This window comes from Anolis carolinensis, chromosome 4 (genome assembly GCF_035594765.1).
Source record: "Anolis carolinensis isolate JA03-04 chromosome 4, rAnoCar3.1.pri, whole genome shotgun sequence".
NCBI classification, from domain to species: Eukaryota; Metazoa; Chordata; class Lepidosauria; order Squamata; family Dactyloidae; genus Anolis; species Anolis carolinensis.
This window is the reverse complement of record NC_085844.1, coordinates 55,685,607-55,702,547: the sequence shown is the minus strand read 5'-3', so window position 1 is coordinate 55,702,547 and position 16,941 is coordinate 55,685,607. Positions and strand designations below refer to the sequence as shown.

Genomic DNA, 16,941 nt, shown 5'->3' with positions numbered 1-16,941 from the left:
TAAAAAAAGTAATTCTGTCTTTTAAAAAATTAATGTTGGTACAGAAAGAAACATGGCTTAGAGGATTATTAATTTTAACACTGGAATATAATAATAATTAAGAAAGAAAGCATAAAATGGTTAACATGTTAATGATGACTTCATTACTAGAAAACAAGAACTGTGCTATCAGTCATTACCTCTAATACAAAACACTGATAACCCAGTGCCAACCACTTTGGAAATAGATGGACCTGCTCTAAATAAATCGGGCTCTACATTTGTAAAAGCTAAGCAAATAATGTCACACAAGTCTGTAAATTAAAATAAAAGGACATAGTTGAAACTCTAAAATGGCCAACATAGACCACACCCAGTAATTATGGACTATTGCAGGGAATCAAATTCTGAAAATATAAAATATCCTGAAGAGGACAGTAACTATCGTGAGCAGAAGAATCACAAAGTCAAGGATTTCTCTTGCCTTCATTATAATGGGAAGCACATGGTGGATAAAAGGGAGAAGGAAGGTTCTGCATATTGCAGAATTGTAGCAGTTGGATACCACATTAGCTGGCATGACTCAAGGCTAAGGAATTCTGGAATTTTGTGAAATATTTACCCTTCTCTGTCAGAGGGCTCTGATGCCACAACAAACTACAAATCCCAGGATACAATGGGATGTAGTCATGGCAGCTAAAGTGGTATCAAACTACTATAACTATGCAGTGCAGATAATCTCAAAGATTCCTCTTACTGATATATATACCAAAGGGCAGCCATCTATTAATCTCTGAGCAACACTTCACCATTCTTGTACAAGGCTGACTGGCAATGAGCAGATACACTCCTACTTTGGGATGGAACGCATGATTTCTATTTTTCGTGGCCAGTCAGCCTTAACCTTTACTCAGTCAGCCTTAACCTTTACTCAGATAATTTATGAAAGGGTGTCTATGTTAGTCTGTTGCAGCATATCAAAAAGAAAGCCTTGTGGCACATTTCCTACTAGGAGGTTTAATATAGTAGCTTTTTGTGGACTAAATTCCACTTCCTCAGACACATTCACAAATATGCATGCTAAAATAAATCTGTTAATATTAAAAGTGCCACAAAGCTCTTTTTGGGTAATTTAGTAGCTAGTGATCAGAAGTAGGATTAATACACAACAATGGCTTATTTACAAATGAGTAGGCATTAGATTTCTTGAGTTAGCCAAGGTTAAGTGAAGAGAGGAAACATCACAAAACTAGTTCCTAACAGTGTATTTTGCTCTTCTAGAGTTCAAGAGGTTGACCACCACTTCTTCCTCTTTGCAAAAAACCCTCACTGTCTGAACTTCCTTAGTAAAACAGAGCCTGGACATTTGGGTGCTCATAGACAAAGCAACATGTTGAAACAAAATCTGGAAACAGAAACAAATGACAACTTATTATGATAAAGGTTGAAAGATTTATGAGTAACCACAAAAAGACAAAACATGAGAACAAGCCAAATAGTAACCCAAACTATTTAGCCTATATCTATGTCATTTCTGGGATTCAGGTTTTACCTTACATAATATATGTTAGTTTCCTTTTAGAGACGTTGGCCCAGTACATAAACAAATATCTTAAGGCAGTGGTTCTCAACCTATGGGTCCCAGATGTTTTGGCCTTCAACTCTCAGAAATTCTAACAGCTGGTGAACTGGCCAGGATTTCTGGGATTTGTAGGCCAAAACACCTTGGGACCCACAGGTTGAGAAACACTGTCTTAAGGCAATTTATGGAGCAACCTATATTTGGGGAAGGAGACATTTCTTGGTGGAGCGATCATGACTTTCACAATCTTGACAGGTTGCTTTAGCTAGAATAGGCATGGGGCAGAACTTTTCAAAATCTGCCCCACTGACTCCAGGAGCCACCGCAGAAGAATGATGATAGGACATTTAGATAGAGAAACCAGACCTTTGGCAGAAAAAGCTAAAGACCTTGCAAAAGTACAACTTGCATGACTACATAGTATTGAGGCAAGGAAGTTAAAATGGTGTCAAACTGCATCAATTCTGAAGTGTAGATGCACACTTGGTGTAGATATTGCTGGATTACTTTATTTAAAATAGCTGTATTCTGAAAGATTAAAATGGGTGGCACTGATTCAGCAAAATTTCAGTACTCCTGTTTATCTGTTCTGGAAGAATAGACTCACAGTTATTTAGACCTCAATCCACTAGCAGGCTTTCAAACACAAGTCCACTCTATTGAACACAATACAAAAGAACTGCCTGTACATTTCAAAGTAGTTTCCGCAGGAAAAATGCTAAGCGATTTCTCTTAATTAAATCACCCTGTCTTGGAGTAAAAATGCTTCTAGAGAAAACAAAACATCTGACAGTAAAAGTAAAACAAAACAGTTCAGTTTATTTGATAAATAACATTGTCATAATAAATTTTCTTACAAGACAAAGTTGGTTAGAATAAAGCCATTAAAAAAGATTGACTATGCCTCTGGGGGAAAGCATTTTTTCAAATGATTGCTGCAAACCTACAAAGTTTCTTAAACTCTACAGTCTTCAGAAAGAAAGCTATCATACAACATAACAGTCAGAGCTGGCTTTCAGAAAAACATTCCAAGTCTGTTTTCTTTAAAGTAGCAAGATTTTACTAGATTATGAACCTTTGCTTATCCACAGGAAACAGATGAGGATTCATCCCTTTCCTGCATCTCAAAACTGATAACAACACCATCTTATTATCAATGCCAGGCAGCAAACATCTAACACTGAGAAAACAACTAACACCATTCCTGGACCTTTGCCCAACGCAACAATGTTTTTGAATGTCAGCTGAATACTGGACAAGTCTAGGTCTGTTACTATTCTGCAAAAGGAAGCCTTTTCACATCTACTCCTAATTTACATGAGGATACTGAATCTGTTCCACAACTAGGATTGCCAGAGTACAAACTGGAGATGGCATCTGTTCCTTTAGGAATTGTGTAGAAGAGTGAATTTCATCAGGTACTGTTTGTCACCTAGTCACATGACAAGCAACACGTATTGAAATTCCTTCTTCTACCTTCTTCTTACTAAAGTCCTCCTCTGTTTTCACTCTGGCTACCCTATCCAATATCCATCTAAAATTGGAAAAGGTTCTTCACTGCCTTAATTAATGGGGGTTTACATTTTTCTTCCAGAGAAGATTTTTGCACTAATATTCTCCTAATGTAGCTCAACTTGAAAGTGCCACTTTTTTGGACTGTAACTCTTAAAAGTGTGCCAGCCAATATTGCCACAGGTCAGGGGATTTGAGGAGCTGTCATCCCAAAAAGGAATGCTTTCTCAGAAAAATGTAAGGAAACGCATAACTTCTTTCATGAAGTTAAACCTTTCCTTAGGTTTTTCTTGAGAAAGCTGTACTAGAAGTCATTATGTCAAATCCTGGGAAGAAAAGCTTCTAGCAGATTGAGCTCCAGACGTCTATCGGTCTATTCCTTACTATAGATAGAATAACAGAATAACAGAGTTAGAAAAGACCCCATGGGCCATCCAGTCCAACCCTGCCATGCAGGAAAAGCACAATCAAACTATCCCTGACAGATGGCCATCCAGCCTCTGTTTAAAACTTTCCAAGGAAGGAGCTTCCAGCACACTCCGAGGCAGAGAGTTCCACTGCTGAACAGCTCTTATAGTCAAGAAGTTCTTCCCAATGTTCAGGTGGAATCTCCATTCCTATAATTTGAATCCATTGCTCCCAGTTCTAGTTTCAAGCCTACTCCCTCTTATTTATTTATTTATTACATCACTTCTACCCCGCCCTTCTCACCCATCAGGGGACTCAGGGCAGCTTACAATATAAACATACACATCAAAAAACAGTTTTCATGAAATTTAAAAATCATCGAGATTAAAAATTACAATTAAATTAAGAATATACATTAAAAATATACATAATTATACATTTAAATAAACATTTAAGGCGCTTTACATGTCCAGGTGGGGTTTGTCAGTAGGTCATATATTCATATCTCATTTTTGCTGCTACTCATGCTCAAATGCCTGGTCCCATAACCACGTTTTTGTTCTCTTTTGGAAAGACAGGAGGGAGGGAGCCTGCCTGACTTCAATGGGGAGGGCATTCCATAGGCAGGGAGCCACTACTGAAAAGGCCCTGTCTCTCGTCCCACTTTCACATATGTATATATGGCTATCATGTCTCCTCTCAGTCTTCTCTTCTGCAGGCTAAACATGCTCAGCTCTTTAAGCCACTCCTCATAGGGCATAGTCTCCAGACCTTTGATCATTTTAGTCACCCTCCTCTGGACACCTTCCAGCTTTAGATGAGACCTATTGTTTCCCCAGGTCCCAGTGTAGACAAGAACAAGCACTGTGGAAAGCTCTTTACAGAATATTAAGGGCCGTCCTACACAGTGATATAACTCAGAATATCAAGGCAGAAAATCCCACAATATCTACTTTGAACTGGGTTATCTGAGTCCACACTGCCATATATTCCAGTTCAAAGCAAATAATGTGGGATTTTATTCAGCTGTGTAGAAGGGGCCTAAGTAACAGGTCGCTGTCCTGAGTAATATACAAACTAAAAGTCAAGACAGGGAAAACTACAGCAAGAAGATGGGTAGTTAAATAGCAATGGTGTGCCTTTGTTTCATTTACACATACTAAGGAGTTAGATATAGTAAAAGTCACATGGTTTTAGAGAGAGATTTAAAGTAAGATATGCAGTGTCATGTGAAGAATGTTCCATGAGGGATGTCCAAGAAAGGGGGATTAAATCATTTGAAGGAACGGGAACATTTTTGCTAGTGAGAAGTGGTGGAGATTTAGGAGTAAAGATCATAGGCAGGGAACTGTCCAGAAATAAGATTGGGAAAGAGGTGGCAAGATGAATGGGAGGAAGAACACTATAGAGAATTTGTTCCATTATTGAAATGCAGATGATTGTTCCTTAGATTTACTTGCCTTAAGCTAGTGTGCTCCCGTGATCCCTTACCATTCCCCATGTTGGCTGGGGCTCAGAGGTGTTTTTGCCAGTTCCTTCCTCTGAAATATAGGCTATAACATCTGCTGTTAACTGGTGGACTCCTGTATAAGTACAAGATCACACAGGTTCTCTTGCTTTTAAGGTATCTACACACATTTACAAACATTAATTTCCCTTCCTCCCTTCTCTTCACATGTATGACTATATGCCAGCATTCTCAACCAGATGCTTTCCAGATGTCTGAGCCTACAATTCACATAATTCCTTATAACTGGACATATGGTAATGGGCTCTATAGGCCAAAACAGCTGGAGGGCATCACTTTGGAGAGGGTTAATAGGACACAACTATTATATAGGTTTCTTGAAAAACTTCTGGACTTTGAGAAAGCTTGTGATCACTACCCATTGCAATATCCTCCTTTTTGAGTTCCACCCTCAGTCCCTGGCAAGTTCTTCTCCTTTAAGCTCTTCAGGGGAAAGGGCCATCTTGAAATATTTCCTGCCTGCTGAATTACAGTTCCACAGAGGCAGGTCTAAAAAGAAAAAACAGACTTCCCCTCCCCTTCTGAAATGCTCAGCCAGGAAAGGAGGAGAAAGCCTCCAGGCACATAGCACGGCTCCCAGGAGAATCAAGTCCATAGAATTCTTTCCATGTCCTGTGCTCTGTCACTAGCCCTCCACCCACAAAAAGCACATGCTTTTCAAATATACTGTCTTTCCTCTGGAATCTCCCAGTTTTTGTCTTGAACGCTAACAGCAGAATGGAATTTGAACACAGGAACAGACAACTATTTCATCTAAACTAGGTTCCTGGGTAGAATATTCACAACAATAGAAATCTGCCAAATCTGCTTTTGTTATTTTGCAATTTTGTGGCCTAAATATTAAGGTGGCGAGAATAAGGCATTTGTGAAGAAGGAAAATGTACCCTAAAATTAATTACAGTAGAGTCTCACTTATCCAACATAAACGGGCTGACAGAACGTTGGATAGGCGAATATGTTGGATAATAAGGAGGCATTAAGGAAAAGCCTATTAAACATCAAATTAGTTTATGATTTTACAAATTAAGCACCAAAACATCATGTTATACAACAAATTTGACAGAAAAAGTAGTTCAATGCGCAGTAATGCTATGTAGTAATTACTGTATTTACGAATTTAGCACCAAAATATCATGATATATTGAAAACATTGACTACAAAAATGTGTTGGATAATCCAGAACGTTGGATAAGCGAGTGTTGGATAAGTGAGACTCTACTGTACATAAGAGTTCACCAAACTCTCAGCATTCCTCATCATTGGCTGAGCTGGTTAAGCTTGATGAGACCTAAAGCCCAACAAAGCCTGGAGGGCTATGATCATATAGTTGGAAGAGACCACAAGCGTCATCCAGTCTACTCCCATTCTCCATGCAGAAATACACTGCTCCAGCACATGGTCAGCCCCTGTTTAAAGCAGGGGTTCCCAACCTTTGGTCCTCCAGATGTTTTGGATTTCAGATCCCACAATTCCTATCTGCTGGTAAGATGGCTGGAATTTCTGGGAGTTGAAGTCTAAAGTACCTGGAGGACCAAAGGTTTTTTTGGTTTAAAAACTGAAAGGAATAGATTCCATCACACTACAAGGCAGCATATCCCACTGTCGAACAGCTCTACCATTAGGAAGTTCATCTCCATGTTTAGGTGCAATCTTCTTTTCCTATAGTTTGGATCCACTGTGTTATATCCTAGTCTCTGGAGGAGCAGAAAACAAACTGACTCCTTCCTCAACATGATATCCTTTCAAATATTTAAACATGGCTTCATGTCACTTTTTAACCTTTTTGTCTCCTGACTAAATACACTCAGTTCCCTGAGCCACTTCTTATAGAACTTCTTTGACCACTTTGATTGACTTCTTCTGGAAACGTTTCTTCCTGGATTGTAGTGCCCAGAACTGGGCACACTTTTCAATCTCTCCACAGCAGAACAGAATGGAACTATTTCATCCCTTGAGTTAGACAATAAATATCTATTGATGGAGCCCAAAACTGTATTGCTTTTTAAGCTGATGATCACATGATTTTTATTCCTCACTACAGACTTAGTATTTGTTGAAAGGTGTGCTATATCGTTGGCTAAATCATTGTGGTCTACTTTTACATCATTTTTGACTTATGACAACCCCAAGGTGAACTTTTCACAATGATTTATTGACAAGGTTGCCTTTGAGGCTGAGAGAGTGTGGATTCCCCAAGATAATCCAATGAGTTTCCATGGTCAAGCCAGGATTTGAACCATGACTTCTAGAGTCATAATTCAGTGTTCAACCACTGCATAATGCTAGTTCACTAAACCATACGGTTTACCTTTTTGTTTTCCTTTATTAGTAAGTATCTATTTAAAACAATCCACCACTGCTGGAACTGAGTAAAAAAATCTTCTTTTCCTTTCCTTTTACTGCAGGGAAGGGGGCAACAAATATCTGATCTCTTTACCTATTATGTATGTTTTTCTCAGACTTCTGAGGCTGGAAAAGATATAAGAACCTTTGCTTATATTTTGGCGTCCTCTTTTTAGTCTCGAAAAATTAATTCCCTTTGCTTCTTTCTAATTTTCTTTCAGAACAAAAAATGAAGGGGGGCCGTGGGAGATCGATGAATTTTTGAACAAGCTTTGACTTATTTTTATGAATCAGCCCCAAAATGATTCACTGGAATAATAACCCTTAGTGTTATAAGGATATCTCATTTAAAACAATATTAAGACTGTGGAAAGCTAATTATTGCAATTCTACTTTAAAAGTGAAATTCTACATTTTCTACACTGTAAAGGGATCTCTCGCTGCACTGATACCTGGTATGATTTCCCTTTTGCCACGAACAGAAATTAACAAGAATTTCCTGGGGAAAACCGGCAGGATGGCGTTGGAGGACAGGAAGCCACTCTGCACATACAAATTGGGTGAAATTTGCAAGTAAATATCCACGTGGAGAATAAGCTTGGAAATTTGCTTGGGGCTGCAGAGAAGGAGCCAGAAGCAGAAGACCATGGAGGCTTACACTGTAGTATTAATACAGTTTGACACCACTTTAATTACCATGGCCCAGTGCTATGGAATCATAGGAGTTCTGGTTTTATAAGGTCTTTAGATTTATCTTCCAAAGAGTACTGGTGCCTTACCAATAAATCCCCAACTCCATTGCATTAAGCTGTTGCAGTTAAAGTGGTGTCAAATTGCATTAATTCTACAGTGTATATGCACCCCTTGTCATTCTGCCATCGTGTCTCCATCATGCATAGAGTGTGAGGAGCCTCTTCATTGATACGGTATGTGTTATCAAGCCAAAGAGCAAGTAAAGCAGACAATTCTATCTCCAGAAAGGATATGGAATTAAGCACATGGCAAATGTGTGGTGATAGCAATATTTACTCTCAACCCTGGGCAGAAAGAGCAAATCTTATGGAACCATATTGCAACAACATTAAGAAATGCTACTTTTTGCACTGCCTTTGTTTTTGCAATAGAGTAATTTCTCCAAGTATTGTGTTGTATCAATACTTTAGTCCATAAGGGAAACAAGCTTCTGCCATAGGGGACACTGCATTTTCTAAAGTATATTTAAAAGTATATTTCCTCAACACAGAAGGAAGAAAGCATGATAGTCCCATCTCCCTGTTTAGTTGCTTTGTTCTTGTGAAACTGGAAGTATCGAAATAGGAGGGTATATTTTATCCATGGGCACTCTTCTCATGAGGCAAACCCCCAAATTTCTCATCTTCTTTGTGGCTTCTTGCTTATGATGACTGGCTATTTCCATGTGTGTTGGGTAGCAATTCTAATTTTTGTGAAAACCACAAATTAAGTTTCACATGTGCAAATAACTCTTTTGGAATAATTCTCACTGACAAAGCAACCATAATTTGACAGGGGTCCATAAGTTAGAACCTTTCATGTTTATTCCCCTCATTTGTAGAATAAACACACTTTTTAAACACCTGCATTGTGCTTCAATAAATACAGCCTTTGGTGTGGGGGAAACATGACCTGGCATTATCAAACCTCTCACTGTACAAATTTGGCAACAAATTATGGGCAGAACCATTATTCTTTTCGAAGCTCTTTCTCCCCTGATTTACCAAATGTAGCTGCTTGGGGCTTTTAAGTGGTCTCTGCAGAGCTTTTAAATGTTTTTTTCAGCAAGCTTTTATTGATTTTTATTAACACCCTTCCCAATATATGATTTAATCTGATGTTTTTATTATATATTTGTTGAATTGCTTTGGTTTCTCCAATTTGTATTTCAAAATGTGATGGAGGATTGGCCTTAATTTTAGAAAGTGTGACAGAAATACAATGAATGAGTGAGGGAGTGAATGCTGGGAGGTATTGGGGTAGAGAAATGCATCTTAGCACTTTTTATTGTGTTAAAAAGTCACTCCCTCACACAGAACTGTGTTTCTATATCATGACAATAAGGGTAAAAGAGCTCTCTGGAGGGATTTTAAACAAGAACATGGTCTTGTAACAGAAATTTAAGAAGTCATACCAAATTGTAAAGTCAGTTATTATATGGTTAAAAGAAGAAAAACAAATATTCTGATCTTGCAATGACATGTATCATTCACAAAACCTGGACATGTGGGCTGGGGAATTCTGGGAGATGTAGTGCAAAAGCCAACTTTTCCAAGCCCTGAGCATTCATCTGTCACAATGACCAAAATCCAGTGTTATGTTTACAGCAGAAAAGAGCTTCTCCTCAACCCTTTTTAATATTGCAAAACATGCACTGATGTTTCCCAGCCCTCTAGAACATTTTGAAGAGAGCGAAAAAGAAGCTGAAGGCAAATCACCCTTTTCCTGCTTCCTCAACAATGATAGCAATCATATATCCTAGGTTACATGATTAGGCTGGAACACAAAAATATGTAACCGCATGATGATGTAAGTCGACATTTTTCTTATTATGCTTTAATATGCAACCTTGTGCAAAATAATTACTTTGTCTATAATCCACTAAGTAAACAACTCTTCAGGAAAAGCAGTGTGGTGTTTCTTACATACTACATCTTGGATAACTTGGCTGTCTTTGTGTATGTGTACATGTGCAGGAGGAGATTAGCTATCTTTTCTGGATGGAGATATAAACTACATTTTCTAAACCAATCACTGTGTTGTGTCAGTGACCCAGTGTCCCTGCGTAGATGCACACGTATCTACGTATTTTCTTTCAAATCCTACCAGCCACTAAGTGCTACTTACTGTAAATGCCTTTTCTGTGTTACAGTGAAGATTCTGTGTTTCAAAGTGATGCACTTAGCATGTCCATGTTAATTTTTAATTTTGGGAACCAGGCACTTCTCACCAGCTGACTTCTAAAGCAAGCCCCAGCTTGTGCAATTGAAGAATTTGCTTGAAACCCACTCCTTTGGCCTGTGAAATCTGTTTAAAGATGCACATCTGAATGAACAGTTAGTGCATTTGGGGTGGGTGGGTGGGTGAGGAGCTCTCCCTTCCCTCCTCATAGCAGCTCTTGCTGAGTTTCACCATTTCCATGAAGCACATTAAAACAAGTGTGTGAACACTCTGAGATGAAAGTACCAAACACTCCTGAGACTTCCAGTGGAAAGTAGAGCTGCCTGACTTTTCTCCAAGCAGACAGGAATGCCCATGATTCAGCAGCCTGAGTAAATAAAAGAGGTCCTTATTTCCTAATTTTGCTGGCTGGCCACACTGCCGCACTCTCTGTGCTGCTGCCAAAGGGAATGCAAAGCTGGAACTACACCCAGCTGCTGAAGGGCTGTCTTTGTTAGCCAGCCAGGCCTTCCTGGCCATCTTCTGGCAACAAAACGGCCATATCCTGCACGAAAGACCTCCGTCTCAGGCTTGAGAGCGCTCTGGGCTGCTGAACAGGACCAAACAACAGATTTTTTGCCCAGTCTGTGCTGGAGAAGGACAGCTGGAAACTCAGTTAGTGGCAAAGTAACACCTGTTCACTCATATTTATGGGGGAGAAATCTCTCCTAACAGAAAAGTGAAGTAATACCAGAAGGAGCTATTCCACAGAGGTGGGAGGGAGAAGGCATCAAAGCACAAAAGCACCTCTGTGGAGTGAGCAGCCAGACATGCATGTGCCAACCTCAATAGTTGCGACGTCTTGAAAATGATCTTATCCCCCTGATGCTGCTTGATGAATTAACAGAGTTGCTTCTAAACAAGATGGTTAGGCATCAGAAAGGGGCATGACATATGCATATTTGAGCTGGAGTATTTTGCAAGCAGAAAAGTAGGAGCTCTGTTCTTCTGTATTTGCTTACACACACACACATACACAGAAGCCTTTTTTGGCTGACATTGCCAAAGCTCTTAACAGTCTTATGATCCAAGTCAACAGGGGTCTGACTGCTTTTCAAAATGCTACTCTATAATTGGCACAAAACAACAATGAAGATATTTTTTTTTAAAAAAATAGGCAAAGACAATGGGTATGGTTCAAATTCTGTTTTCAATTGAATTTTGCCTCCAAATGAAATCACTTACTTGCATTCTAAGTTACGGGTTTATTTACCTGATCAACTGACTGGGCAGCAGCATCCTCAATTAGATCTAATGAATAATGAATTCATTTCTCAAACTGGAAAAGAAACTTTCTTCAAAGGATAGTTTTGAGAAGTGGTTTCCTGTTTGATACAACGCTGTAGTTTTCAGGTATTTCCAGTATGTGTATGTATGTGTGTACTTTTCCCATCCATTATTATTCAAACATCCTTAAATATGAAAATACCACCATAATGTGTGCAACTCACCCCCTACACACATGTCCAGTGTAATTTACTTCCAACTACAGGTGTATATGATGAGAATGTGGGAAGCCTTGTTTATTTCTGAGAAGTCTCATTACTAGCTCAATATTTCTTAATGTCTGATCATCCAATACACTCCTAATTTGTAATTCCTGAGAAGGCTCAACTACATACGAGTCTGATTTTGCCTAATCCTTTTGGTTAATCTCAGTTGTCCCCTCCCATCAGCCCTAGCCACAAGGGGGGGGGGGCTCATGCAGCCAGAAGAGAAACAGAACTTCTCAAATACAAAAAAAAATGAATGGATTGAAGAAGAAATCAATAGATTTCCTTCTAAAGATTCCAAAGCTTTTGAATCCCAAACCATCACAGACAAGCCACCCACATATTGCCACACATTAGAATGCACTCAATTGTTTGCTGTAGAATTAGTAGATTGAGGGACAGCTGATCACGTCAATTACTTTAGTCTACTTGTTAGCCTAAACATTTTTTTCTATTTTAGGGCAGATGGACAGTACAGCAGACCATATTGTGGTTTTAAAGTGCAGTACTTGAAAGACGTCTAATGTCACCTCATGTTCCCAAAGTTCCTTGTAGTGGTAGTGGTAAACACTGCACAATTCTTGACCTCCTACCAGGCCAACAGGATAATCAATTTCCAACAGGTGTAACTGCACGGAGCCACTTGAACTTACAATCCACATCTGAAGCAAAACCATAATCTTTTCCATCACAAGACCAAGAAAATACATTGCTTTCTTCTAAAATCAACAGTCACCAAGCAACCTACAGCTGCTGGATTACTACATGATTAAAAAGAAAATACAGTACATCAGAGGGCCAGGCACCTCCCAATTGCAGGTCTTGCTGATATATTTTTGCTACCTGGGCTAGTTAACTGTAACGGCAGACCTGTCCTTGGGCCCATAACTGTCCTTGGGCCCAGGGGGCTCAACTTGATGTATGAGCAAGCACAACCTAGTAAGGTTCCTTAACGGAGACAGAATTTACAACAATGGTTACTTTCGAAGAAAATACTGTACAGAAAAAGAATTGACAAAGCAATATATTCTAGCTGTGGGACAAAGCGGACACACCAGTATATCATATCCCTGCCTATTTACATGTTCACTGACATAAAAACAGGAATGGCAAGCATACGCATACACACACACATACACACACACATTTTTGACATATACTCCAAAGCAAAATTAAATGATATAAAATAGGGAATGAATTATTAACACCAAGAAAAGTCAGACAATAGGCTTCTGGTAGTTCAATGGTATGATTTTATCAAGAGTACTTTTGCACCAGGGCATTCTGTATCACATCACTTGTAATGGCTGTTTCAGATTTCAGGGTATGATATATTTCAACTTCATCTATGCCCAGCTAATTGTCTACAAAGCTGTCTTGAAAATGCAATACGGAATCTCAAGGAAATGTGAAAGTGTGAACAAATTAAGAGAGTTCAGATGCAACTGTAGTAAAACAGTGTACAATCAATCAGCAGTGGTTTTAATTCATCACTAAAATAATTAATTACCCCATATATTTATGTGTAAGTCCAGACATTTTAGTTAAAATCAATCCAAAAAGCCAGGCAGACTAATCTACAGGTCAATGGGAGTACTGGACTTTAATTCTTATCAAGGAAGGAACCATCCCCTTCTCTGAGTACAGTTGTGAGAGCTTAGTTTGTCCTGGAAAAACCTAAAATAGCACTGGCCCCCTTCATTCTCTCCACTGTAGCACTATGTCTGGCCTTTTTGAATACTTGAGTGGGGAAACAGTGACCTTGGGGTTCTCCCCTTTCATGGATTGACCCTCAACTTACTCATGGGTCACATCAAAATCCATCAAAATCTTTACTTTTGGCTTCAGAACCTGCACTTAATCTATACTATGGCTTCAAACTATAGGAAGTGAGATTCCACCTGAACATTAGGAAGAACTTCCTCACTGTGAGAGCTATTCAGCAGTGGAACTCTCTGCCCTGGAGTATGGTGGAGGCATCTTCTTTGGAGACTTTTAAGCAGAGGCTGGATGGCCATCTCTCAGGTGTGACTTGAAGGTTGGGTTGCTGACTGTCACGACCCAGGCGGCAGAGGCACCAATAACCATACACAGAGGCCAGAATCTAACTAATATCTTTATTGAAGGAATATATAAAGTTAATAAAAACAAGTATAGAAAATAGTCCAGAATTAGACCCTTCAGGAAAGGTCAGAATTAGTCCAAAAAAGCAATGTCCAATAAGAAATATTAAGGTCCAAAGTTGTAATCCAATAACCGAAACACTCACTTTGCCAAGCAAAGTGAGGGGAGATGACAAGGTCCTTAGTCCATAAAACTTGAGCGTGGCTAGGAAATAACTTGATACTTGAAACAAGGCTTGAACGTGGAACAAGGTAACTAAGAACAAGAACAAGGTCCGTGGAATAACTTGGTAAAATCCGTGAAACAAGGCAAGGATTAGTCCTGGGAAACAAGGCAAAGTCCGTAGGTAAACAAAGGCTGGGAAGCAAGGCGAAGGCTGGATAGCAAGGCAAGGCTTGAGCTGAAGCGAGGCTTGAATCGGAGCGCGCTGTCCAGACACAACTCGCTCCGTAGGCTGACGAATTGACTCCGCGAAGTTGCTACGCGGGCAAAACACCTATATAGAGTCCAACTTTCTCACCAAAGCGGTTCTCTGGGAATCAGAAACGAAAGCTAAACTCTGAGACCAGATGTTAAACTCCTTAAAGATTCTCACGAGAACCAATGTTAATTGGCAACATTCTTAGCTGCTATCCTCGCACTCCTGCGCGAAGCTGAATCCAAACTTCTCTGTTGTTTACAAAACTCCCGGCGCAAGAACACGGGAGAAGTAGGCTCTGGGGTTGTTTGACATACTTCTGGGGCACAACTTTCTTGCAGGTGCAAGGTTTCCAGATCTGCCTGGGAAGGATCTGGCTGAGAGGAATCCAGTTCAGACTGGGAAGGTAAAAAACCCAAGTTTTCATCTTCATCAGGGATTACAATGTCCTGAGCAGGACTACAAGGCCCATGGTTCATCACACTATCCCCCTCCTCAGGGCCCCTCCCCAACTGGGGTCCTCTCCCCGAGGCGCGAGGTCGCGGTTTGGTGGGATAGGTCTGATGAAAGCGACGGGTTAGATCAGGAGCATGGACTGTGGAGGCGTCTTCCCAAGAGCGTTCCTCAGGGCCAAAACCCACCCAGTCAATGAGATATTGTAGGCGGCGGCGGTGAAAGCGAGAATCCAAAATGTCCTCAACCTCGAACTCCTCCTCCCCATTCATCAAAACAGGAGGGGGGGCCGGTTGGTCTGTATCAGGACGCACACCATCCGCCGGAAGGAGCAGGGAGCGGTGAAACACTGGGTGAATGCGCATTGAACGCGGAAGTTGGAGTTTGAAAGTCACGGGGTTTAATTGCGCCACCACTGGATAGGGGCCAATGAAGCGGGCATCTAACTTCCGGCATGGGCGGTGGGAGGGCAGAAAGCGAGTGGACAGAAAAACCCGATCTCCTACCTTGATTTCGGGGCCCGGCTGGCGGTGTTTGTCAGCGTGGCGTTTATAGTCCTCCTTGGCTTGGTCCAGTTGCTGGAGCAAAAGTTGTTGCACCGCTGTGAGTTCCTGCAGCCAATCCTCTGCTGCGGGAACTTCTGAAGTTTCAATGACAGGGGGAAAGAAACGTGGATGGAAACCGTAGTTTGCAAAGAACGGCGTTTCTTTTGTAGAAGCTTGAACTCCATTATTGTAGGCAAACTCAGACAGTGGTAACAGAGAAGCCCAATTGTCCTGTTGGTAGTTTACATAACAGCGAAGATACTGCTCCAAAGTGGCATTGGTGCGCTCCGTTTGCCCATCTGTTTGGGGATGATGAGCTGAAGATAAGCGAGAGTCTATGCCCAGTAGTTTTTGTAGTGCCTTCCAAAAACGAGAGGTGAATTGAGATCCACGGTCTGTGACTAAACTCTTGGGCAATCCATGTAGTCTGAAAACATGTTGAAGAAATAGATCCGCAGTTTCTTTGGCCGTGGGGAGGCCTTCGCAGGGAATGAAATGGGCTAACTTGGTGAATAGGTCCACCACCACTAAGATCGTGGTGAATCCACAGGAAGGTGGTAGGTCAGTGATGAAATCCGCGGAAATTATTTCCCATGGGCGAGATGGGGTAGGAAGGGGGTGCAAAAGCCCTGAGGGCTTCTCCCTTCGTATCTTGGAGCGCTGGCATACTGGGCAGGTGTTGACATATTTTTCCACATCCTTGCGGATCTTGGGCCACCAAAAATCTCTTAGGATCAAATGCATGGTTTTAAATAGTCCGAAGTGTCCTGCTGGTTTGCAGTCATGACACAGACGAAGCGCTTTTTCCCTGCCCGGTCCGGGTGGGATATAAACATGATTTCTATAGCAGAGCAGCCCATCTTTAAGCGAAAAGGGAAAATGCAGACCTTGGCGAAGTTGGTCCTGCGCCCAGGCATCTGCTTGCTGACTAGCCCTGATTTCTTGAGCACAGATGGGTCCTGGAGTAGGGGAAGTTGAACCAATGGGACTGGATTTGGTGTTCCCCACTGTGAGCGTGGCAAAGTTCTCAGGTTGTAGCAGTTGGGATTCAAAGGTCTCCTTGCGTCCTGCAGCGTATTCCGGTTTACGTGACAGGGCGTCTGCTTGCTTGGTTTGAGCTGGGGTCACATAATGGATCTGGAAGTTGAAACGTTCAAAGAATAAAGCCCAACGCTGCTGCCTCTGATTTAGTTTGCGGGCAGTTCTTAGATGTTCTAGATTACGATGATCAGTGTGGACTTCAATGGGGAATTTGGCCCCTTCTAGCCAATGTCTCCAAGTTTCAAAGGCTGCCTTTATGGCCAGTAGTTCTTTTTCCCAAATGGTGTAATTCCTCTCTGGTGTGGTTAGTTGACGAGAATAATAGGCACAGGGGTGGAGGTGATCTCCCACCGGTTGTAAGAGTACAGCCCCAATTGCCACATCAGAGGCGTCCGCTTGCACCACAAAAGGGGTTCCAGGATTTGGGTGCTGTAGAATTGGCTGGGAGGTGAATAGTTTCTTCAGTTGCTGGAACCCTTTCTCTGCTTGATCAGTCCAGCGGAAAGGCTGCTTTCCACGGATGCAGCTAGTGATGGGGTCGGACCAGCGGGCAAAATCTGGAA

General features: G+C 41.0%; 1 protein-coding gene across 5 annotated transcripts in view; it reads right to left on the bottom strand.

Moving 5' to 3' along the window:
• Nucleotides 1-16,941, bottom strand: part of znf521 (zinc finger protein 521) — a 327,852-nt gene that overhangs the window by 193,768 nt on the left and 117,143 nt on the right. The gene's annotated exons all lie outside the window — the stretch shown is intronic.